The sequence below is a fragment of the Crocodylus siamensis genome, chromosome 1 (genome assembly GCF_052110815.1).
Source record: "Crocodylus siamensis isolate JL-2025a chromosome 1, ASM5211081v1, whole genome shotgun sequence".
Taxonomy (NCBI): domain Eukaryota; kingdom Metazoa; phylum Chordata; order Crocodylia; family Crocodylidae; genus Crocodylus; species Crocodylus siamensis.
This window is the reverse complement of record NC_143395.1, coordinates 310,248,252-310,275,408: the sequence shown is the minus strand read 5'-3', so window position 1 is coordinate 310,275,408 and position 27,157 is coordinate 310,248,252.

The window sequence follows — 27,157 nt, the reverse complement described above, 5'->3', positions numbered from 1 at the left end:
ATGTTCAACTCCCTTTTTACTTCTGCAGTTTTTTTGGACCCCTGGATAACCTGTGGGGAAAAAAACTAACCAGAAGCACACACTCAGGCAGTGCACACTGCTGAAAAGCAGAGCTGAACCATCTGGAACCATGCTGCAGAAGCCCCCCTGCAAGCAAAAAAATGTAAAACACGTTTTCACCACTGCTGCAGCCCCGGGAGGCCCCCAGGACCCCAGGTAAGGCTACTGAGGATGGCACAGTGCTGGTCCCAGCCTCCCCTACTACCCCTAGGGTAACTTGCTGGGTCCCAAAGTGCATGTGGCATGAGCATTCCCCAGGAACAAGTAGCTGCTGTGCAAGGTGTGCTGCTGGTAGTTGTCCCTGGGGAACCAAACATCCACACCTATCTGGATGTGCCCTCAGAGGACAAAATTGTAGATTCAGTCCCCTACTTGAAATCTTGCCTTACCAGCAAAGCTGAGAGGGGAACACTGGTGTGTGGGCAGCTCAGAGTCTCCATATACACTGTCCAGGCTTTTGTGCCTTGGAGAGGTCAATCCAGCTTCACTTTATCTTTCAAGCAAGGATTACACAATGTCCCACTTGGCATAATTCTGTTGTCTCGCGAGAAAGACAGATGCCTACTACTTCCTCGTTAGATAAGCTTGAAAAATATAATACCCTCAAGAATTGTTCTACATCTTTTTTTATTGATTTGTTCCAGTCATAGTCAGTCATATCAGTGAGAGTAACATTCTTTTAAAGAGCCATTAACGCCATCATTATCTGAACCACATGATCGCTCTGTAATATAAGCTTCCTCCAAACATCTTGTAACTTTTTTACATTCTCCCTAACCAGGCCATTAGCAAAGCAATTGATTTAATCCTTTTTTGCACACCTAATTCTTCTGAGTACATGCAGCTTCCCTGGCTGTCATGTATTTAGCCAATTTAAATTTGTATTTTGATTTAGTTTAACTTAATGCCTTAATATCTTCAAATAATTTTGTCAGTCACTTTAAAAATATTTCCTATTCTACTGAATCTATTAAAATTTTGCAAAAGTCAAAATTTTCTGTTTTTGGCGGAAGAGTTTTTTGAATGGAAACAACTAAAGAAAATTGGCACTTGTGACTGTTCACTATTATGTCACTTGCCTGCATAAAAGCAGGCGCCCTCAACACATTACAGCTATTGTGAAATTAACTGGTTAACTGTTAACAATTAAAGTGAGACAAGCTACACATGCAAAGTACCTATGACACCATGAAATGGTCCAACTAGTTATAAAGTTAGACCTCTAAAATGTTTATTAACTTTATAGCTGGTTCCTATCCAGCTTTAATTTGCTCATATAACAGGGTCTCTCCTGTGGCTGGGACCCCTTGCAGCTGCAGGGGTGTACCATACCCAGCCAGGGTTGGGAGTCCTACAGCTGAGGGCACTCTGAGCTCCCTGAAGTGCCCAGCAGCTGTGGGGTACAGCTGTAATCTCCCAGAACTGGGGGTTTGTGGTATGCCCCCACAGCTGGGAGACCACAGCAGCTGTAATCTCCCAGCCTCAGGGGCACTCTACACACTGTACAGCTGAGAGATTGCAGTCCCATAGCTGTGAAACTTGGAGCCCTGGCTACATGTGGGGAGCACCCAGGGTTGTGAGTACCCTATTTGCTGGTGCAGGAGAAGCTGGCAATAAGGTATGACAGGATGTTATGTTAGATCCCACAGTCATGCCTCTTGCCATGCACATGTGGCATAGCAAGAAGTGTGATTGTGTAGATCATATGTTAGATCCTATAATGCCTGCATGTATGAGGGGGCCACAGCTACAGTTATCAATCTGCTTAAAAATGAAGAGTGAAAGAACTATTATGTCACAGATATTATTTTTTATGAAGCAATAGTAAGCCATACTGTGAAAATAAAATAAAAAAGAAGACAGACTATTAAGAAATGAGTTTTGTAATTCTGAAACCGGTAGAGGAATATATAGAACAGTTAAACCAACATAAGATTCCAGACACTTTAAAAATAATTCACAAGACCACCAAGGGAAAAGTGAGGTGGTGGCTACATTTGTTTGTGTTAATTAAGCTTGATTGGTTGAGGCATTTCCTTATAAATTTGATGGATGATGCACATGTGTTAAATGAGACTGAATGAAGATTGTACTTTCTATAAACTGCTGTCACCCGGTTGCTAAATAGCATATTTACCAATATTTCAGGTTGGATTTTTTTCATTTTTCAAATGCTTGGGTTGGTGGTTACTATGCTTAAGCAACCTTTATTATTAATATCCCTGGGCCCCTCTACACTTGCAGGTAAAGGTGCAATGGATCTAATGTGCAATCCACACAATCACACCTCCAGCCATGCCACAGACACATGACAGGAGATACTGTTGAGTGATCTCACCTTAGATCCCACCGCACCTTATTTCTGGTACATGAGGAGTCTGGGATCACAAACCTGGACTCCCCCTGCACCAGCTCTCATGCCTGTAAGTCCCACAGCTGATGGATCCTGCAGTGGCGGCAGCATTGCCTGCAGTACCTCCACCATAAGCCCCACAGCCGACATTCCCAGCACTTGCTCCCGCTGCAAGCCTCGCACCTCAGAAGTCTTGCAAGGGGGCAGCGCTCTCCCCACTGCAAGCCCTGCAGCTGGTGAGGCTTACAGTAAAGGCAGCTCTGGTAATGCTGCCCCTATTGTGAGCCTGGTCAGCTGCAGGGCTGGCGGCAGGTGGTGCACCCCTGTGGCTGGGAGCCCCTCAGTTGGTGTTCCCCATGCCACATATTCAGTTAATGACATGATTAGAAAAGGCTAGGAAGCTATTACACGTTTTTTGGTCACGCTTGTTTATCACGCCATTAATTGGTTGACCATGCAGCTGGGTCACAACTTAAGGCATGATTAACTGGTTAATCGTGTCTTAAGTATAATGTGTAAAGGGGGGCCCTTGTTTAAGAATTATGTCTTTTTTTCCCCATGAAGTGTTATCTTCTGTACAGTATATCTAGAAAAAAATGTACCTGTTTGGAGTTTTGAAATCTTACATACTAAAAAATACATGCAAGCAGGATTATTCCTTTATTTTCCAATTAGATATCTAAATCTAAGCAAATGTAGCACTCTAGTTGTATCAAATGTGGTAAGTGTACAATATTTATTTTAAATAATTGATTGCTGCTTCTAATTTTTCAACAGACTAGTCAAAGATCAGGACCCCAATGAGATTTGCTCCATTATAAGTTTACTCTGATAAGGTTGATGCAGAGATTACTTTGGAGGACTTTGGAATTCTTTATCTCCATTAGGACTCCTCTTTTTTTTTTTTAAAGAGAAATAAAGCTTACATCATATTTCAATATCTTTGGTACTCAATGGAACCAAAGTCTCTTTGAAGTCAGGTGGGATTTTGTTTAATTAACGACTATACAACTTGTTCCTTTGCATTTGTGTATTATAACAGTATATGGCTCATGGTATAATGGTATCAATGAACAAAAAATGGAATAATATTTCATTTTTAGCAAATCAGTAAGAAAAATATGTGCTCAATCTACACACATCACCATCCATAGAATTCAATTGTTTTTCGTAATTGTGGTTTTAATGGGAGTTTGTGGCCAGAGGTAACCAAAAGAGCAACAGATTAATTAGCATTTGACTGTGTAAACAATTAGGCTGGTAACATACTGGTTAATGGAATGTGGAAAAAAAAGAAAATGACCAAAAGCAGCTTCATTAAATTAGGTATATTATATGCTTATTGCACTTTTTCAAATTTGTCAAGTACATTATCAACAAGAATTAAATAATACTAAGAAGATCTTGGCTAAAGGTTCTTAGCATTGGAAAAGGAATACAATGTACTTGGGTTATGTTACAAAATACCTTTAATAATGAGCAAGTCTAGTGTAACTTTGAATGAAATTGGGACAGGGGGGCATGGGAATAACACTGAATTTTCAGCAAACAATATTTTTGATATGTTTGCTTAAAAATACTTTCTTATATTAAAGAACTTAAATGTCTTAAAGGACACCAGTCCATTTTTACAACATACATTGGTCTGACTTGAAGAGAATTAACAAGATTAATGAAAATTACAGGACAGTAATGTAAACTAATTGAGGATAACTGAGACAATGTTAGATGTGGATTGCTGCTAAATGCTTGAATGATCCTACTATCAAGACTACTGGTGACCTGACAATTTTTTCTTTAACCCGAGAGACTGTTTAAGCGAGATTTCTTGATAGCAAACTGATTACCTTTTCACAGTAACACAAAAACTGTCATAACAGATCAGACCATTGATCCATCCCAAAGTAAAATTTCCAAAGTATTTTAGGGCCTTCTTAGATGTTGCATTTTGAACGGCTCAGATGTTGATCCGTGTCAACACTCAAGCTTGAGTCTGGAGCAGTCACACATTATGGCAAAAAATCTTCTTAGACTGTCCCCCACCTGCTCAGATGTGACTTGCCACTAGAGGCCTGGTGATCCAGGACAGGCTTCTATCCCTGATCTAGGTGGGGGTGGGAGATGGACTGGGGGGAGTTGGTGGGGGGGAGTGGAAAAGCTGGAAAGCAAAGACTTAATGGGATGAGGGTGGGTAATGAAATGGGAGGTGGCAAAGAAATGGGAGTGGGAGAAGGATGGTGAAATGAAGGCAGTCAGCCACTGAAGGATAAAATAAGTTGTTAAAAGGAAAAAATAATTTGAAAAGAACCAAAGTAGTAGTAAATTAAAGAAGGACTCATGTTTTAATTGGAGGTTTTTGAAAATGTTACCCCAGTCTCTAATGTAGATAACAAGGATTAAAGGTTTTCATGATTCTCTCAAAAATATTACCTATAGATTTTTTTAAAAGGTCCCTTTTGCACTATATAAGGGGGTTTTTTTACCTCCCAAAATTACCTCCAGCCATATTGACCGACAATTTGCAAAAGATATTTCACAACTGACATGAACTATGTGTGTCCCGGGACACAAGAATACTCACCGGCAACTAGGAAAACAGCACGTGGAGGGTGGAACACAGAACCCGTGTGGCTAGTCAGCTACATGTTTATACAGCTGCAGCCAGCTGGTGACGTCAGTGCTGAAAGCCGGCTGGCTCAGCTAAAAATGGCAGCGCACGCTGCAGAGCCAGCAGGAGGGAGAGTGCTGCTGCCGAGGTCCCTGGAGCAGAGACGAGCGGAGGCACAGGACCCGGAGAGCAGGACCGGCCAGGACAGAAGTGAGGAGGAGGAAGAGGAGCATTTTGGCGATGCTGCGGACAAGGTGGCAGGAGGATGCCGGGAGCACTGCGGAGGGACAGCGAAGGCACTCTGAGAGAGATCCAACCCAAGGGAGAGAGATGGCGAGGAGTCCAGGGAGAATTGCCACTGGAGGGAACATCACCGCTGGATCGGGAGGTGCCTGAGATTAGGCAGGGAACTGGGTGCCTAAGGGGATGAGGCAGCCAGTGTCCCGGTGAAGTACAGGGGGCGGGGTAGTTAGAGGGGCAGTATGCCCAGTTTTGTGTTTCAGGCTTCCTTTTCCTTTCTGGTTGATTTTGGTTCTACCCCAGGGCCGAGGGGTATAGGAGGGTAGCCGACCCGCATTGTGGGCCAGATAGTGTTGGGAAGGGCCCAAGCAGGACGCAGTCGAGGGTCCCAGGAGTGAGACAACGACCAGCTTGTTTCTGCTACACAGGAGACATGATGCCATGGTGTAGGGGTGGTAGAGCCCCGAGAATAACCTCCAGGAGGAACCTTAGGACCAACGAGCACGCCTGATGAATGGCCCTGGACACTGAGGTCATCAAGTCGTGGCAGGTGAGCATGGGATCAAGGATTCGGGCAGAAGCCACCAGCTCAGGCAGAGGCGCGAGCCCAAGAGGTGCATAACATCAATCACCTGAACAAGAGCAGCACAAGAGCAGCTAGTTGAGTCCCGGCAGCGACAATGTTGTTATTATCTTTGATTGGCAACTCCAAATTCTTCCATTCCATGTACCCTCCATATAAAACTGGTTTCCAAACCAGAATTCTCTAAGAGAGAAAAAAGATGGTCTGATAGGGATGATCAAAAAAGAGATGACATTTCTCAATTTTTTTCTTGAAACTTTATCTCCCATTAATTTTGTCAAAATTTCAATTAAAATTGTCATCAAAATTATGGATTTCTAAAATGCATGAAAGATTTAAAAAAGATATACCTCTACTATCAAAATCTCTGAAAAAAATAAATTACATTGTGGACTCATTATACTTAATGTCTTAATAATCTTTCAAATGTGATTTAGTCACATTAAAGTCAGTGAGAAGCAAGGTACTGCTCAACATGAATAATAATATCCAATCTGTCTAACATTAACTGCCAGGATCACAAAACTAATTCTGAGATAAGAAAAATCATGTTGATTTTTTTTCTTCTGAACAAATCACCACCAAAACTAATGAATCAGCAGGACAATTAAGTCTGTAGGCCTGCAAAGATATATGCATATGCTTTATGTAACAGGGACTCTGACAGGAGCCCTGTTACTTAGGTAAGATGGGGCTAGACTGACCCGATGACAACCCTTGCCAGGTGGGGAAATTACACACCTAAGGCAAGCTTAGGTGATTAGCCCACCAAAACGGACATAATAAGAGTGGTGAGGCACAGACTGATTGCCTTTGGACACCACAGCGAAAAAGAAAGAGAGAAACTGCGAGAGAGAAGAATTTGGGAAGAGGGACCCCGATGCAGGATCAGAGGGAGCAGAGGGATCCTGGAACCCAGACCCCGGCTTACCTTGAGACCACGGGAACAGCGGTGAGTGCGGGGAGAAGCTGAGCCTCGCTGCGGCTGGAGCCACGGCCAGCATTAAGGATCAGGGAGGCTACAGTGTGTCTAAAGGGACAGAGGTAGGGATGACCCCTGCCCAGACCCCTGAAGAGTCCAGGTGACTCCAGGACCCTGAGGGGAGAGGGACACTGAGGATCAAGAAGGCAAGCCCTGACCGCGGGAGAGCTGCGAAGCCTGCACACCAGCTCTGCTGGAGAAAGCCACAGGCGGCAACTGTAACAAGCCACTAATTGAACAATTAACAGTGAGATGCTCCCAGCAGGAGCAGAACAAAGGAAAACCTTTTCTTTTCTTTCCTGTTTCATTCTTTGACCAAGATAAGTGGGCTAGGACTCAGATAGGACTGAGAAGCCCGGAGATCCCCTTTTGCAGGGCCGAAGACGTGGAGGGGACCCTGCCAACACTGAATAGTCAACAGCGTTTTAACTAGTGAAGCACACTGTCCCCTTACCTTCTTTGTTGAGGGGTTGGGAGTCCTCTGCAGAGTGGGAGGATGACTCCAGAGACAATCTGGATAAGGTGCTGCCTCCCAATTGGTTTTCTGTAAGATAAGAAAGAATAAAGCACTGAAGTTATAAAGTAGACTGAGTGTGGTCCTTCCGTAGGTACTAATTGTCATATCATCACTTTCCTCCCCATTTTCTTAACAGAATCGAAGTCATGGCAGACGAGAACCAAGGGAGTCCCTGGTACCCAAAATGGTCACGCTAATGCTTTACATATTGAGAGTGCTTAACCCATGCCATGCTGTTCTCTTCAATAGTAACCTTCTATTCCCTTTGATACCTATTTTGGGAATAAAGGCCATACCCTACATTTCTGTCAGTGTGTGTGTCTGAAACTGCCTATGTTCTGACATTGAAAAGCTATCCAGAGCCAGAATTAAAGATTAAACCTTATCAGGCCAGGCTACAAGGCCAGGTCCACTCCACACTTTTTGAGCTCACCTACTGGATTCAGCATTGCATAAACAACAGGAAGCTCTTAGTTCAAAGACCCATGCTTAAGGCATCCCTAACCCTGTACTTTGGATACTTGCCTGGGAGATGAAAGACTGGTTCTCAAATCCCAACTCTTCCTGATGTGGAGCAGTAAACTGAAATGCTTAATTCTATTCAAGTTTGGAAAGATGGCAGACAAGGTTTGGGGCATATAATGCCCTTTATCAGGAAAAAAGGATTGGAGAAAAAGCTCTGTGACCAAAAGCTTGCCTGTACCCCTCCCAATTATACTGTTGGTTCAATAAGAAATATCACCAGAAATATTACCTTTCATATACTTCCTGAACTATCATCACTATAACATCACTTCAACACTACTACAATTTCTGTCAGTGGTTATAGTTCAAATGAATGATTTTATGGGGAAATTTCTAAGAGGAAAGACTCTTGGCCTTATTTTCTGAGGTACTAGGTCAAAGGGGAGATTTTCAAAGGCTTCTAACTACTTTTATAGTCATGTCCCATTGCAAGTCAATAGTAGTTAAATGTTTGTTAGTTTTAAGTTTAAAATCTTTCCTCGTGTCTTTATTTTTTCCTCGTGCAATGATAAATGTCCATAACAGCTACAGAAAAATAATTAGAGAACAATAATAGTAATCAAAACAATATAATCAATATAATTAATAGGAGTAAGAATGATCACATTTCAATTCTTATTAAGTAATGCTTTGATGGAAAGAGGCGCAGGTTGTCTTTAAGGGGAGTCCAAATATAATTTCACATTCCAGGGGAAATGAATGCATTTTCTAAATTCTTACATTCTGTTAGACTTGACATTTTCAATAAGACACCTCTTCTCAGACTTGAGGCTTGCATTTTAATTTTTACTCTGAAAACAGTCCAGAAGTCACTAGCTATTAATTAGTTGAGGTGATAAGTCTAAAGTTCCTTTGCAAAGAAAGTCCATTCCTGAGGAAGTGAATAGTTTCAACCTTTAGCACTGGTTATAATCCAAGTAGCCTTCATGCAATGACCCACAAGAAGTTGTTTTAGACTCTCTAGCAGCAAGACCTCAGACAGAAGTCTGACTACTTTGACTTCTTTTGGAGTAAGCTTGGCCATGTTGTTTTTGTCATTTTCAACTTTAATACGATACTTACAATTCATACAAGCTGTCAAGCCTTGTCATTCCAATAATTCCTAAATATTTCACCACATGGAATGTAAACACAGTGATTAAATCTCTAAAATCTGTTTCCCATGGTCGCACACCTTGCAATTGCCTACCAGTTAAAACGGCATAATATTTAACACTAACTCTGCAGTCAGAAGTGTCAAGCTTTTGTGCACTGATTTACAGGAATTGTATCTGATTTGAACCCCCTGGGCCTTTCACATTATTCTGAATGAGAAAACTAAGTATCAGCAATCTTCACTTTTTATAGATCAATGCATCTCCTTTGACAGAAATACAGTTATGCTTTTTCATGCTTTGTCATACCTTACTAGATGCCCAGAATTGCAACCTGTCGTTCACAAGGTTTAGAGGAAATATTTGTGTGAGTAGCAGCACACAATCATGCCCAAAGACAGCAAATGTAACACAAGGTATTTCATACTTGCATATAATGAGCACACCTAATGTTTATACAAGTTTCTATTTCCCCCATGTACAATGTATTTAGATTCTACTATGGGACAGGGGGATTAGGATTACAAATGAATGCAATTTTTGCTTGGTGTGATAACTAATTCTTTTTTTTACTCCTTACAACAGATGGTAACCACCAATCATGTTATCAGGGCTTGACTGAAAGGCATGTGCTGCTACTTCAGAGAGCTGCCAAAAGCTTTTTTAGCATTAATAATTAGGGACCTACCAAATTCACAACAGAAGTGGGCTGCATGGCATCTCCTTTATCTTGCAGCTTCCCCCATTTGCTTCCCCTGTTGATTGGCGGAGGGGTCCTGCTGCTTGCTCCTGATCTGCTGGCAGGAAGGCAAAAGCCATGGTTTTAAATATGATGCCATTGTTGCCTCCTGGCTGGTCAGCAGCAAGCAGCAGGGCCACCAGGGCCCCTCAGTCAATCAGTAATGGGGGGCAGTGCATGGGGGAACCTGCAAGATTAAAGGAGCTGCCTCACTGCCCCTTTCCACTGTGAATTCAGTAGGTCCCTATTAATAATACATGTGAGTTGAAAAGAACATACGATGCCAAATGCCTCAGTATCATGAACAAACAATAGATTTTTTGGGAGGGAGTTAAGGTTCAGTTATCCTTCAATTTTAAACTTGATTCTCTATGCTTTAATGTTGCATGTGCTATCTTTTGCCAGGGGAGAATTTTAATGGAGATTTTAATGTGAATCAGTCAAGCACTATCTGTTATGTTAAACTTGGGGTTTTTTTCATTTCATGAAAATTCTTCTAACACTTGTTTTTCATGTCATATAGTTAATTCGGCAAACTCTGCTGGTGTAAATTAGTACAGCTGAGGCGATTTGCCTCAGTTTTTCCAGTTAATTAATAAAAGCTCTTGGGTCACATTTTTAAAACCACCTAAAAGCCAGACATAGGAAGTTATTTAGTTGCCTATTGATTCAGATTGGTGCCTAGTAGGATTACTTAAGTCCTTAAGGCCACATCTACCTGGTAATTTACTGTGCCCAGCTTCAATGCCTTCAAGCTCATTGTGCTGGTCTGAAGGTAAACCAGAAGCAGTATATTGCATTTATAGCTGGCATTGTGTAGTGCAGCTGGCATTTTAGTCAGGCTAATAAGTATTAAAGAGTGACAGTACTAATTAGCTTACCCCTGGTAATTAGCTCATCTGCAACCCTTTATAGTCACAACATACACTTCTGGTTTGGGTGGCAGCCCACCTCGAGCATACTGTGGCAAGTTTGAGGGAATCCCTCTGTGGAGCACATTAAGTCTATCATGTAGATATGACTTCAATGAATTAGGTACCTAACTGCTTTTATGTCAATAGATACCTAAATACCTTCCTAAACCTGGCCCTACCCAGGTTTCTAAATCTCATCAACTTTGAATGAGATTTAGGCTCCTCAGTAACTTTGCGACACCTGAAAATTTTACTCTGAGTATAGTAAGCATTTAAAAGATCACTCTTCGTTCTTTGTTGATATATTGGGACAATTCTGCATTCCCCAGGTTACTTCTACTCATGAACTACCCCAGGTGCTGCTTCTACTTATAAACTATGTATGTGTGACAGAAAGTCTATTATTTCCTTCCATTATTCATTTAAGTCCTGAATAAAGTCAATTTGGTATTGGTCATTTATAATACTTAACATTATTGAGCTTTTATTCCCTACCAATGCTTCTGACAAAGCTATATTTTCATAGTTACTCACGTTACACTTAGGGTAGGCAATCCCACAATAATATTTGGTGTAGACCAGTGCAAAAAAACAAACACCCCTGCCCACGTTTGATTCCCTGCAATTGTCACATCCTTTTAGACTGCCCCCTGTGGAAGGCTAGGGAATAACTGAATCTCAGGTGATGGTAAGCCGCTTAGTGCTGACATGCTTAAACAATTTTTTATCATTTGTTTTTTCTTGGCTATTTGTTGTCATTTTTATTTTAGAACCATTTCCTGGGGTGCCAAAACTATTCTGACAGAATTATCTGCACTTGATTTCAATATCTGAAAAGAAAAATTGCCTTTAGACAACATCTCATGCCAAGATCCTGTCAGATCTTGCAAGTAGAGCCAGGTTAGGCTGTATTTATACTCAGATCAGATACTTCCAATGAATACCTAAATCCTTCTGAAAAATCACTGTACCAGAATGAAGTTAAAGATTAATGAACTGTTGGAGATGCCATTTTTATATACAATTTAATATCAAAGTCCTGACTATTTCCTTTGTCTTACAACAATATCTAGAAAAACAGGTTTATTAATCTAAACAATGTCCAGAACAATTATACTGTACCTATTTGCTATTCATTTCTCCTGAAATTTCATTTGGACGTACTGTATGATCTTACTACATGCCCCTTACTACATGTCCCATATATACCTTGTTTTTGAAAGGCAGCATCACGAAAAAAAATCATTCATTGAAAATATGGTAACTAGCAGGAGGTAACTGAGGCCATGTATAGACAGTTCATTTCTACCTTGAGAATTGCTGTTCTCCCAGTAGAAAACAAAAGTATATAGATGTTCAGGCTTTTCCTCCCAGACCAGAAATGGCCGTTCTAGGAGAAAAATAACCTGAGGACAACCAAGGTTAAATCTTACTTGGGCACGTTTCTCACAGGAGACTTATTTTCCCCTGGCTTAACACCTCCTCGGGACCTGGAGGAATGGAGCTAGGAGAAAGGCTGAGACCAGGGTCACTGTGGTCCTGAGAGTGCAGAGGGCAGCTGCTCCCCTGTCCTATGGAGATGAGGAAAGCAGCCCCAGCTGCTCCCTTCTGGTTTCTCACTTCAGAGTTCCCAGTGTGCTCAGCAAGCAGGGGATTTTGCTATACAGCTCTCTCTTCTTAGCTCCTGGGCATGGGCTGAGTGCCTCCTACCTGCTTCCTTCTGTACCCTCCTGCCACTCAGTTGAGTGGTGGGTGTAGCAATTTGAAATCTAGAAAGGCTAGGAGCTGGCCTTGGGGAAGGCTTGGGTCAGTCCAGAGAAATGCAGACTGTCATATCCCTTTCAGAGTCTTGCAGCAGTTGCTGTTTCCCCCCGCCACCTTACAGATTAGCCCAAGAAGTGCAAAGAGCAGGGCTATTCTCCTGCAGCAGAAAACCAGGAGAATTCCCAGCATGCCCCTCCTGCCATTAGCTGGTTGGTTGGATTAGGAGGTATCCTCCCAGGGCTGTCTGTAGCAGCTGCTGCTTTCCCATAGCTACTACCTGCCATTTGACAGCCTTCCCCATTCCCAAGTATGAGAGAAGATGGTCAATGAATGTGCTCACTTAAGAGTGGGGGTGGCCTGGGGAGCATTCCTCTAGTGCCTGTGAAGCTCTCCAGCCCTAGGGCTGCAGGAGCATCTGTACAGTTTAGCTTCTGAGTTATTTTTCTACCAGAGGGAATTTTTTTCAGTAGAAATGAACAGATGTATGCAATAAGTAGTAGTTTCTGCAGCAGGAGCCTCTGCTGGGGTGAGGGGGTGAGGGTCTGGGGGTGGGGGGGCAAGAAGGAGAAAGTGTCCTCAGATGGCAGCTAGTAAGTCCCAGCTTCAGCACATTAGTGTTTCACATTCCCTCGGTAGAGGTAGAAACTGCTGTTACCGGTTTTATAATGTACCTCTCAATTTCCAACAGATGAATTTTGGGGAAAAGGTGAACGTTGAATATGAGAAAATACAGTAATCATTTCTTTTTCTCAGTTTCTACAAATCTGTATAGCATTTTTGTGCTCATTTTCAAATGCTATTTTCATTTTATTGGTAGGTGAAATGATCCCATTATGCTGTTTGGTTATCATTTTAACAGTATTAACTGCTTTGGAGTCCTTCACAATTAAAGTCATTGCTGTATATAAAATGAACTCCTGACCTCATATATAAGAGGAATCCAATTGCAAAGCTGGGCTCAGTTCATAACAGATGGCAGACATTGAACCCAATCTTACACATGTGGTTAGATATCACACTATAATGTACCTTTGCCATAATGACAGCATAACTCTTCTGTGCTGAAACATTCACGTTTCTCATCTCATTCCACCTTTGGAGTCAGTGGACTCTCTGGATTTCTAGACCATGTTGAGTTGTTTTATTGACCATTGCTGACAGTTGTTCTCAGGCATCACCACCTCCACATTGTTTTTACAGATCTCTTTCACACACTTGAAGTAGATAAAGTGTCAGAGGATGAGAGGTCAGAGCTCCAACAGCAAATTACATGTTTTCTGCCTAATACAATAACTTTCTTTTTTCTTGTATATTTTCTGCTACAAGGTGGACAGTTACCGAATACAGGTTTCCTGAATCCTTAGAACAGAACATCAAGATATGCTTACCCCTTATGAGCAGGTATCCTGGCTTTCTCTAATAATCTGCGCCCTTCAGTTTTAAAAAGTAAAAAATGTGGATATCAGGGTATGTTTTTAATCTGAAAATTGAGGATTGTTTTTATCAAAGAAAACCAAGATCCCTGCTTATGAGAACAGTCCCTTGCATCTGATACTTAGTGACTATTTTTGAAATGGCCACTAAAAGTCCACTGGTACATTGCTGGGAGTAATTTGCAATGCTTCCTCATGAAAGTTGTCTATGCAGTCCAACTGAAAGGGAAATTATCCCCTTTCTAAAACAACCATTGAGCCACCTCTTGGTGGAGCCAAGTTTTTCAAGAGTGGATAGTGTTTTTCCTGTCTCAATTTTTGAATACTCAGCTAGAGACATCTTAAATTTTTATGAAGGTGGGTAATAATCAGTTCTTTAAAACTACACCCTCACAGGGATGTGATAAAACTGAAGCGCACAAAAGCTTTAGTTACTTTTTAAAATGTTAGCCAATTTTGTCATGAACTTTTTCTTTTGAGGGTAAGGTTTTGGTACATCTAGAGCTGCCTTTAGTGCTGAATTGGCATAGAAGCTGGAGGATTTTTTGTTTTGGTTGGATGATCTGCTTTTGGCAATGGAGCTTAATAAGGAAGCTGATTCAACACTTGAATCATGCATATTCATGTAGCGGCTGCAGATCTTATTACAAAACTTCCATAGCAAGTAGTGATTGGCTCATGCTATGAATTTTTGATTCAGCTTCAGTTTAAGTCCAGTTCTAACAGAAAAAAAATGAACACTCCTTCCGTGCTTAAGATTTTATGTTTCTTTGCAACTTGTAGAGAGGTTGAGAGTGCCATACGTCCCTAAATAGTTTGAGGCCTGAGGGAAAGGTACCTCTCTCTACTCAGGATGCACAACCTCATAAATGTCATCTCTTGTGATAGATACTTAAGCTAGTTCATTAATTTTTCACCCAAAATAATTCCCAGAGGAGAAGGGAACTTGGCCCAAACTCTCTTACGTCTTAGCTAGGTGACCAAGCCATAGTGCTACAGTGTTAATCTCACATTCTTTCTTTGTAACCCAGTTAATATTTAATGATTGAGGAAAATGAGAACATATTTGATACAAGACTAGGAGAGCTCTACCCTTAAATATTCCATAACCCAGCAGGTAGAGAGCTTGTTGGAAAGGAGTGACTGAGATTCAAGGCCCTCTTTTAAATATGGCACTGATTTCCCACCCCAAACCCTGCTTACTCTTTCTTACACTACTATGAATATTTGAAATATGCTTTTATTTTGCCATGTTTTGATTCTACATTTTAAACTGTTTATGCACCCCCAGATGCTAAGTAGTCCAAAAGAAAGATTCAGGGCAGGTCATGAATTTCACGTTACAGTGAATCATTGTTTACAGTATCAGCAGAAATGCCTGGATGTCATATAATCTGGTTGAATGTTTACTGTGCTACATAGTGTGTGAAGCTGTATTAGTCATCTTTTATATAGGAAACATTATTTGGGAACACTAATGATAAGGATACAACAGAGTCATCTAAAACTCCCACGTCAATACTAACTCCTTTGCAGTTGCAGGAATTGGCTTAGATTTCCACAGCATTCCAAAGAGTTTCTCTTCAGATGAATAGAGCATAATGTAGAGTTTCTGCAGGTAACGTACACTAAGTTGCACCTACAATATATCTAATACTTGGTTCATCTGTAAAGAGATTAATCACATCCACATTTATTTTGATGATTAAGTGGACATGTGGTAAATCTGTTCTCCTGGCATAGTTTATTGCTACTGTAAGCACAAAAAAAATATTTTGTTTTATTTTTTTTTGCGAATGGAATGATCAAGAACAGGTCTCTGATTCGATATGATATCTGATAATAATATTTGATAGTCATTGTGCAGTCCCTTGATATGAGGATTTAGCAAGCCTTTCAGGACATATGAAACATGCAACATGAATCACATGATATTTATTTTGATGTCTCACTAAATTTCTACATAACAGGGAGGAAGTCAGAAGAGACTGATTAAGAACTTCTATAAAAAATTGTCTCTTTGGTTTTGGAGTCCCTCAGGCCTTACCTGGAGCATTATTTCTAACAAATGCAGGTTGCCACAAGATTTATTGACTGGGTACAGTTTAGAGTCTATGTTTCCTCTTCATTTTCCATCAAAGTCCTGCAGGCAAGAAAAGTATTCACACCCTTCTTTGGCTCACCCTGCAATGAGGTTTTGCAATTCTTGTCTATAAATTAGTATAATCTACAGCCTACACTAGAGCTTGTTATAAAGTGTTTACACTTGTTTTCCCTCCCATTAAATGCTTTTGTTATTTTTGTTAAAATTTCATTTCTTTTCTTGTTTTCTTTTTACCAAGAGCCAAAAAAGACATTTTTTAAAAAAAAAGAAAAAGTCAATTTTGCCATTTTCCATCTTGAAAACTATCACTGTGGAATTTTAACAAGAAATAACACAGGCCAGTAAAATAAACATAGTTGGTATAGTTTAAGTATACTGCATACACAATTTAAGTACATATAAATTAAGTATAATGCCTATATTCATTTTTGACATGCACAGATCCACAAGAAAGAAGGCCTTCTAGAAGTTGACACCAGTAGCAATGTCCTTGGGCTATTATAACACCTGACCCTGATCCCAGGCAAATGGAATTGCCCCAGTTGTCTGCAACTGGATTGGCTGCTGAAGGTGCTTCTCGACCCTTTTAAGCCCACCTGCAGACTTAGGCTGCAGGCATGCCTTGGCACAGCCTCAGTCTGTTCTGGCAAGCCTCACGTTCACTGCTGTCTCTAGTTCTCCTGGCTCCTGACTTGATTTTGAATCTCCTCTGGAACTTAGCATTGGCTCTCTGACACCTGGTTTCTGATTTTTGCTCACTTCCGTGACTACATTTCTCAGATTTCCCCTCTCAGTTCTCTTGGTACTTGGTCCCTGCATTCTCAGTCCCTCTGACCCAGGCCCTGACCTGATGCACTGGTAATCTGTACTTCTGCCTTGCTGACGCCCTAGCTGCTCCTAGTGACCTACATTAGGCCCAGTCGTCCACATCTCTGCTGAACCCCCACCATTCTTGTCTTGCTCATTTATTTGTCTTCATGCTAGTGCTCCAGAGCCAAGTTTTCATATTTTACATTGCTGGATAGCTTATCTTATTTGTTCTGGAGATGTTCAAGCATGAAGTCTTAATATTCATTTTCCATAAATTTTTGTGTAAGTATATATGTTTTCTGAGGTCTGGCACTGAGTGATCATGTTTGAATGTATGTCACCTGAGTACAAGTAAACACAGTTGGCCAAACAGGAAACTATTCCTTCCTATCAGATGTGTATTTAATCTCAATCCTCTCTAAATTTATATTTAGAAAGATAGAATGGTTAGTTATCCACAACTCCTAACCTGTTCCAGATGCATTGTAATATTAACAGTTACATCTAGCAATTTACAGCAAAGGATTACAAAACACTTTACAAATCCTGTCTTATGATAAACCTATTAATATTTTGTACAAAATTCACCATCAAGTAGTCAGATGCTGTCAACAATTACCTCACAATGGTACCTGAGATCATACAAGAAAATAATTCTTGTATCCTGGTAGCGTTCTGGATATCACAACTGTGGCTATTATTGCACAGTAACTGTGATAAGTGAATGTTGTAAACTATTTCAGAAATAAATACAGGCCTGGGAGCAGAGGTGGACTAAGATTCATTGGGGACCCCCCACATATGGCCCAGCCCTCCCTTCCCTCTCCCCCACCCCAACTTGCACCCTGCCCTGCAGCCATGGGCTTCATCCCAGCAGTAGCAGCAGCAGCCCAGGCCTGGGAGTCATGGCTGCCACTGCCTGCAGGTTTGCACTGGAGCCAAAGCCTAGGGCCGGTCCTGCAGGACCCCACGCAACATCACCCTGGGGCTGGGCAGTGCCAGGGATTTGGAGCTATTGCCTGCCAGATGCATGTGGCATAGACTGAGCTCCAGGGGTGGCTCTTCATTCTGCCATTGCTCAGTCTGGCTACAGTGGCACCTGGCAAACATACAGCATCAGGGCTAAGCCAGGCCAGCACCTGGCTGTGCTGGGGCCACCCTGCTTCTGGGAGGTCCCAGCCATGCACTGTGCCTGGCTCTGCTCTCTGGTCCCAGTGGCTCCAGCCACTCTCAGGGCCCTGGTGTGGTCTCAGCCCATGCCCCACCCAGGGCCCAGCAGCCACAGCCCTCTCTGTCATGCATGCCTGGCTTGGCATGGCCACTGGTTTTGTCCATGCTGAGCTGCCCCTCCTTCCTCCTCCTTCCTGCCCTCCAGGCTTCTGGGGGGCCCTGTCTGGCAGGGCCCCCTGGGCCCAGGCCCAGCTGGCCCATGCATTAATCCTCCTAAGCCTGGGAGATGGAGGCCCTGGCTCTGAACCACGAGTATAACTGCCATTTCTACAGTGACTTTAAAAATAACAAAGGGACCTCTTCAGACACTAAGTTCGTAGACCTATCCTGAAAGCCATTATATAATGTAATATCCTTCATAAAATTCCTCAGTTCCATTTTAAAACTAGTTAGGTTTCTTGCTTCCAACATCCCAACTGTAAGACTGTTTCCAGAACCACAGTGCTCTAATGGTTTGAAGCCCATTTCCCATTTCCAGTATAAAATTATTCATGGCCAGTTTATATTGAAGTGTTCTAGTGCCAAAATTGTCCCTTAACTTAAGTAGCTCTTCTACTTCCCTTGTGATCAACTGGGGCATAAGCTCCCAGCTTACAACAGAAGTTTTTGTTATTAACTGTCACAAGATGTGATCCTGCATTTTGTCTTATAAACTTTCATCCAATTTCTATTATTCCAAACTATCTGTATGGTACATGTAATGATAGAAGTTATAATTTGGAGATGCTCCCTTATGTTAAAGCCTACAGAGGAATTGAGAGATTGACCCTCAGTTATGGCAATTAGTCAGAGAGAGACAAAGGGTCTACAAAGGTTGCCTACTGGTTCATTATAAAGGTTATTTGTTTAATTTGTCTCATTTATGTATGCCTGTGTTTGTTGAACCCCATGATTACTTTGTGGTGCCAGAAGTGCCAAATGACAAAGTATGTGAAACTGAAGAAGTTGAAAACTGAGAGCTAGTGGAACAACACAGCCACATGGAAGGACTAGAGTCTCTGTAAGTGATCTGCCTGCACAGTTATAGTCTATGTAAATGGAGTTAGTCATAGACATTGTGCAACCTCCATCTGCTCTTCTGATGTCAGACAATAAAGCAGAGAGCTGCAGACAAAAGTTTGAATGGTACCCAGCAGCCATGGGGCAGAAGAGAAAAATAAAAGTCAAATCTTACATTCTCTTGCATATTGTGGTGGGGAGGTTGCCCTGGCTGTTTCTATTTGAAGAAGGCCAAAATATACAGTTAAGTGCAATGATGTCCACATTTGAGAAGTACTGCATGCCAAAAAAGAATGAACAAACAAACAACAGGAAAAAGCATAGTTACTGAACTAAAGAGGCTGAGTAAGAACTATGCTTTTGGGAATTTGACAGAATCTCTGATTAGAGAAAGGGTTATTTGTGGCATCACAGAAACTACATTGAAGTAAACGCTATTGTGAGAGAGACACTTGTTCATAAAAAAGACCGTCTGAACATGCAGGGCAGCAGAGACTATGAAGGCCCATTCATAGCTGAATGCATGAAAAGAGGTTGTCCATGCACTAGGCAGGAAGGAATGTGCCTCACAGGGTAGAATTTTCCATTAGTAAGAAGCCTGCTCATAAAGTAGTGTTTTCCGTTGGCAAGAAAAATGCTAAGACAGAAAGCAAAAAGGTTGGCATGTAGCAAATGTAAAAGACAACACGGCTCCAAAGGCTGTGCTGCATTTGGAAAGCTCTATTTTAACTTTAACAAAAAGAATAATTGTGCCAGGTGTTACAGATCCCAGACACATAAACCTCTAAAAGATCAGTTTTTGTTAGTTTTTTTTATATATATAGATATTGTTGAATCAAGCAAAATCAATGAGAGGGACCTGATTTTTTTTCCAGTGGAAGTGCAAGAAACAATGGTTTAATTTTAATGGATATTGGAACTTAGATCAAAAAGTGAGATCAAAAGTGAGTCCAGCAAACTTCAAAATAAGGTGAAGTTACATGTTTCACTTAAACCTCATTAAGTCTGTTGAATGCTAAGTAATATTAAGGTTAGAATGTGCTGTGAACCATCACACATGACAGGTTAATACCATTTCATGCCTGCACAGTTCTGACTTGCTACTAAAGGGCTGATAAGAAGGGGCATGACTAGGAGTCAGGACACCTAGGTTCTTTTCCTGCTCTGAGGTGGGGAGGGAGGAGCTGGGACCAGTGTATCCTAGGATGCTGTAAGGGCTGCAAATTACTCATTTTATCTGTCTGGAGGAGACTGAAGTTACCCACCTGGGCACAGTAAATTACCAGGTAGATGTGGCCTTAAGGACTTAGGTAATCCTACTAGGCACCAATCTGAATCAATAGGCAACTAAATAACTTCCTATGTCTGGCTTTTAGGTGGTTTTAAAAAGGCTAGGTAGCTCAGCCCAAAGTTAACCCTCACCTGAAGTGATGTTACACTGAGACATTTCAGGCCATGTCCACATGAGTGTGGGTGTTTGGTTTCCCAGGGACAACTAGCAGCAGCATGTCTTGCGTCACTGCTACTTGTCCCCTGGGAATGCCTGTGCCACGCACCCTCTCGCATGTGGCAGGCTCCGTGAGTGGCATAGGGGAAGCTGGGGCCAGCACTGGGCCAGCCCCAGCAGCCTTATCTGGGTTTCTGGGGGTGTCCTAGGACTGCAGAAGAGGTGAGCCTGTCAATCGGAGCTTGATCCTGTCAATCGGAGCTTGGCCAGGAGCCGGAGTATGGCTCTGGCCAACCAGGCTCCAGTTTTGGGGGGAACACTGTCCCTGCATGTGCTGCCCTCCTTTTTGTGTGTGTGTGTGTGGGGGGGGGGGGGTTATGACCCCTGGATCTCCAGCGGTCAAAAAACTGTACCATGCTGCTACCCTGCAGTGCAGAGAACACCTGAATGTGCGGTATGTAGCTCTGCAGATGTGTCTGCAGCACCATATACTTGACGGCTTGCACTCATCTGGATGCGGCCTTAGAAGATACTCAACATGAGTTAATAAGGTTTAGCATGCAGGTACTCATGCTTTAACATCCAATAATAAAATACAGCATAAAAACTCCCATTGGAAGTTTGGTACCTACGAAATTGATACCAATTTTAGGTCTGGAAGCTATGAGAAACTAAATCTTGTGTGCTCTTGCAGTACAACAAGACACAACATTTAAGACCCCTGATGATCCCCCTGGCAGTCACAGCCCAAATCTGGACAGTCTTCTAAGGAAGAAACTACCTGTTCCAGAACACAATGAACAGCTATGTCCTTATAGGAAGAAATATAGTTATTAACACAAATGCAAATACTGTCACGCAGAAAGTAGAGATCAGCCTCAGTGGTCTGTAGCTAATGAACTTTGTGCTATATGCAGAAGCACAGCCACCAAAACTGTAAGTCAATCAGATCCTAGTATAAGAAGACAAGTTTATCAAGACTTGGAAGAAAAGCTTCACACCAAATACAAATCAGACACTCAATCTGATACTTTATCAGTCTCAAAAGAAAGTTAAACCAGAAAGGCTCCTAGAAACTTGTTAAAAGAGCGGCAGAAACGAGGGGATAGGCAAGTGAGTGTTAAAGATTCACTCCAGAGTGACATGCTAGTAATCTCTCCTCTGTAGACTGATCTGAATCAACTATTGTGGTAATTTATTTTGTAGAAATTGTTAAGAGGAAAGATGTAGTGTTATAAGTTGTAATGCAGAGATGCTGTCTTACTTAGTAGACTACAGAAGTTGGGAACTGGGTGATCCCTCAGTAAGAGCAGTTAATTAGTCAGTAGGACTAAGTACAGACATCTGGAGGAGTTAGAGAGAGGTTAGAATGCATTAAAAATGGTCACCTGATCTATCTTAGCTCATCCAGGTGCGGATCTTACACTTAGATCCATGGTTAGGTGTATTTAAGTGTGAACCGTAAAGTGTGAAGTTTGGTGCACATAGATTGATCTAAAATGGCAGAACCTGGTGTAAGATAGACTTGGATTGACGTGCACTCAAATCAGATTAATCTAGTTAGACCAATGAATTGAATTTCTGTACAGTTTCCAGTGCAGCCCCAGGGCTGGGGCTCTGGCCCCAGTCCCAGAGCTCTGCTTTTTGTTCCCCCACCCCCCTGACAGTGGGCTATTTTTAGTCCCCTGGCCTCTTGCCCCACCTCCCCTCCCCCAGGGACCAGTCAGCCCCTGCTGGGACCTCCATCCCACAAGCTGCTCCCAGTTCCACTTTTGACACTGAGGGAGGGATAGGGCGGGAGGGGTGGGAGTGGGAAAAGGAAGGAGTCGGGAGGCTAAAAGCAGTCCCTAGTACCCCCCAGCCCCACGTTAAACCCCACAAGCCCCATAATCTGGGCAAATCCTCATGGAGCCTGCCTGCTGCCCTCCCCACCCGCCATATTCCCCTACAGATCATTCTTGGACCCCAGTTGTTCCTGTGATCCTGCTTGCTAACCTGATCCCCCTGAAGTCCCCACCTCCCCCCGTCCCTGATCCTCCTATGACCCGCACAAGTCTGCTTGACCCCCAACCACCTCAGTAGCCGCACCCATTCCGACTTAGATTAGGTGGCTATTTTTAACTCCATCTAACCTCCCTGATTGTCTGTATTTAGTCTAGGAGAAAGACAAAAGATTGCTATTGCTTCATAATTAAGGTTTGTTGTTCAGTTCTTTTCATTTTTGTATGCCTGTGTTTACTGGACTCAGCAATCACAAGAAACAACCATATATATATATAAAAAAAAAAAAACCCAAACCCTCCTCTTCCAGTATATGCTGAACTCTGCACTTCAAGTTTATGTTTCTGATATCTGCAGCACTGGGCAAAAATGGTTCCTCTTGTTAGAGTTAAAACAGAGCTTTCCCCAGTGCAGCGCAGCATACATGGGTCCTCCTTGGTACTAATACATACTAGGTTTGTGCTATGAGGTAATTTCCTAAGCATACTGCTCCTATTTGTGCCATATCAAATGCCTTACTGAAATGAAGATAATTGCTATGTACCAAATTTATTTGGCATAGATAATCTTTATCTGGCATGATCTACCACCAAAGGTAGGGCTATGTGGCATTTTACCTCATTTTCAATTGTTATCTCTATGACATTATTCCTCCTTCAAAATATATTCTAAAACCTTCCATGTTATTGGTGCTAGATTACCTGCATCCTTTCCCCCCCTCCTTCTTAAGTACTGGTATTATCTCTGCTATTTTCCTGGCACATGGAATCACACCCCACTTGACAGACTTATTAAAAATATTTGCAATCAAATTTCAAAATCAAAACTTGTAATCACATTTTATATGATAGGGATTTTTTTTTCAGATTTCTGGGATAGAGATTTTCCAGGTCCTATGGTTGGAATACACTGAGTTTTGCTTCTGCCAGATGAGACAACGTTTCTATTTCCATGCACTCATTCCTCTTAGCCATCCTACTTCTTCCCTTCCCACCCACTCCCTCCACTCCATTGTCAATACCATCATCTTTATTGAAAATTAAGGCAAAATACTGGTTTCATTTTGGGGTCACATCTTGACTGTTCTTGATCCCTACCCACATAGGCAACTGGTGGCCATTGATAGTGGGAAGGCACAGTTCAAAGGTTCTGGTGGTATGGCTTTCTGAATTTCTCTAAGACTTTCCTTGCCGTGATGTTGAAGTGCAGGACCCCCCAAAGCACAAGGCCCAGGGCAGTTCATCCTGATTCACCATACCCTAGGGACAGCCCTGTGTGTGAGTCACCCATACAGCAGATAACAGCACATAAGAAAGGTTAGGATCCTCTATACTGCCTCCAGGAAAGTCAGTGAAAGAGAGTATTGGGCTCAGGGATGGGTGTAGTCAGTACTCCTTCCTTAATATCTGCAAAAGGCTGAGTTCTTCACTGAAAAGCAGATGGTGACTATATTGCATCACGTACGGCACTGGCATAAAATATGTGTTCTCCTATGGAGTTAGGCAGGCTATATTGTGATTCTCTAAGCTACATTTTGTTTCCCCAGTACAAAATAATGCCCCACACTCATGGCTTTTGACAAAGCCATCAGTCAGCTGTAAATTTAATTTGGCCCTACATGTGTGACATGAGTCACTATCCTGAAAAATACATAAGCAATTTGGGAAACCCAACTGGAAACACATTCAGCCCAATTTTTGCACTTGATGATCACCTCCAGACATATTTTAATTTAGTAAAGTTATAGGTATTCAATGCAACTGAAAGAGCAAACCCCAAAGGTTTCATAGGTAAGATACAAAACTTGAAATCCAGAGAATTACCAACCACTTTGGGGAAAGTTAATCTTAAACTCCTTATGACTTTACGTAGTTATTTATGAATAATAAATCCTGATTTCCCAGAATGTTGGAGTGGTGAAATGGAAAATGGGGGTGGAGGGGAAGGGCAGAAAGTATGAAGACAGTAAGGAGGACAAAAGAACGGATATAGAGAACAAAAGAAACAAACATACATGCATATTCTAAATAAAAGATGGGCTGCCATATTTTGAAACTTGTTACATGAATATTATTTTTAATTTTTCAGTGCTTTTGCAAGGCTTCTGTCATTTTTAGTTGCTTCTTCTTGTGGAAATACTGTGAAATTAAATCAATTAATATATGTAAAGTAATATGTGATCTTCAGCTAGAACTCTCTTTATCCAGTAAGAGCAAATTATTATGATAATTAGTTTATACATAAAAAAATACAGACCCAGGGAAGGAAAAGGACAGTTTGTGTGTAGGGGCTGTGTTAGTTCACAAGTAAACATTGCCTTGGCAAAGCATGAAGGAGATCAGTTCCTTTCTAAGGGTGAATGCACTCCTGGGAGCTTCCAAAGACCAACTATGTCCTTGAGTTTCTTTTGATTGCTCTGCTGCTCTACTGGCTGCATTGTTTGGCAGCTCATTACAGGCTTCCTTTGCAATACCACAGTTTTGACCTAACCATCTTGCTCACAAGGCCCCAGTAAGCCAGTGGCAGATAGTCCTAGAATCCCAGACTCTCCATTTCCAGTTCCCTACTCTAGGATCTAGACTTTGCCTATACTGGTATTTCTCTTTTCTTAGTCACAAAAAAGTGAGGTGTTTATTTCAAGACATGCATAATTTTATAACTGTTTTCTGTGTTACCCTGTTAAAGCCTGAGGTAGAACAATCTTTATTTATGAAACAGTACTAGGTGAAAAAGCAGGGTATTGCCAGTTTCCACTTACATTAGCCTTCACTTCACAATTTTTTTTTCCCTGACTGGAAAAATTGCCTACACCCCGGTTCACCATGGCAACTGAAGAATCTAGCAGCAGACACACCATAGGCAAAAAAAAGTCTTGAAAATAACCCCTGATGCTAAAATTGGTTTTGTTTTCACAGCAACACACTGTGGAACTGAAGGAGAAAGAGATACCTCTACCTGCATTTCAGTTGGAATCACCCAATAGGGGAGGAGTAAAAGAATGTGTATGTTATATTGGATTACGTGGAGAGCAGACAGCACTTATTTTCATGCTATGTTTTTGAGCATGTTGAGATGAACTGTTGACTATGTTAGTGTAAATCTATGGAAGTTGTAATTATGAGACAGATATGACTGTAAGGAAGTGCATTTGGGCCAAAGCCTGTTATGTGTCTAGGCCTGTGCAAGTGAGCAAGCTATACTGACAGGTATTCACCATCAGGCTTATGCATCCTGGGTGAATGGACCAAGAACCTGTGGTTGCAACCACTCTAAAAGCTGGGCAAGATTTTGGATTCTAACTCTAAAGCCAAGTGCTGCATCATGGAAAATTATTTCATCCATTTGTACCAGTGAAGAATATGATCCTCTAAGTCAGGGTTGTCCAACTTCTTAGCAGGTGAAGCACAGGCACCATGTGGGCAGGCAGTTCCCACTCTCCATTGCAACCTGCATGCTGACAGGTGAACATTTACTGCTACAGTATGCATGAATGGGTGGTGCCCCTCTATCTCATTGGCTGTGCACTGCCCCGGCACTGAAGGCTGTGCTGAGCTGCACTGCCCCACCCTGATACACCCCTTGGGCTGGAGCAGGAGCAGGAGCAGGGGCAGGGGCAGGGGCAGGGGCAGGGGCAGCGGCAGGAAATAAAAGCTGGAAAAGGGAGTGGGAACCTGGAAAGCCAGAGAAGGAAGGGCTGCAGCAGCATCCAGAATAATGAGAATAGCAATAGATGGAGAACAGCAAAAGATGGGGGGTGCTGGGAGCTTCAAATTAAACCCTCATGCACTGCATGAGGCTGATGAGCTTACAATTTGACAGCACTATTCTAAGTACTGTGTTGAACTAACTGTCATATAGAAGTGATTTTGAAATATTACTTACTGTTTGGTAAAATTGATTCAATTAATCATAAAATGAAGTATAATATGAATGAAATATTATAAAAACCTGAACAAATTGCAAGTACAGGTGACCCTCACCATTTGCAGAGGATATGTTCTCATATCCCCGGCAAATGGCGAAATCTGCTAATAAGGCACTGCATTCACGAATGCAGTGTCCCTAGCGGTTGGCGGGGTGGGCATGGCTCTGGCGGCAAAGGTGGGAGCACAGCAGCAGAAGTCCAGTGGTGGAAGTACGGCGGCAGGAGCCCAGCAGCAGCAAGTGCAGAGCTCCTGAGGAGCTCCTGTCAATGTATAAAGTGTATTTAAAATGTGGGTTCAGCATTTGCAAATATTTGAAACCGCGAATGCTGAACCCTCAAAGTGAGGGTTTCCTGCATATGTTTTAACAGACTGGAGAACAGTAACAATATAGGCCCCAAATCCTAGTGTGTCCAATGGCAACACATAGATGGCTCCAAGAAATCCATGGCTAAACTCCCATTGGTTTCAAAGGGATCAAAATTTGTTCTATATGAAGAAAGAAGTCAAGTTGACCTATACTCACCAACCATAATAACAGACAAGCTGACTGATTTTTTTTTCCAGCAAGACTGCTTAATCTATCATTCTCAAAAAAATGGCAGTGTTTGAAATAACTTTCTGTGTTTGCCTTGCCAAGAGTTAAAATGTTAAAAATGTTTTAAACGGTCACTTCAAAATAAGGAATTTATCCAGATTTAAAATGGTTTGTCCCTGTGTTTTAAGGGCAAGATTTTGTTCATGTAAATAACATCTATTGCTGCTATAGTGAGTATTGCTGATCTATCTGTTGCCTTATTTTTGTGTAGTAGAGTGAGAGTCTTCTTGTTC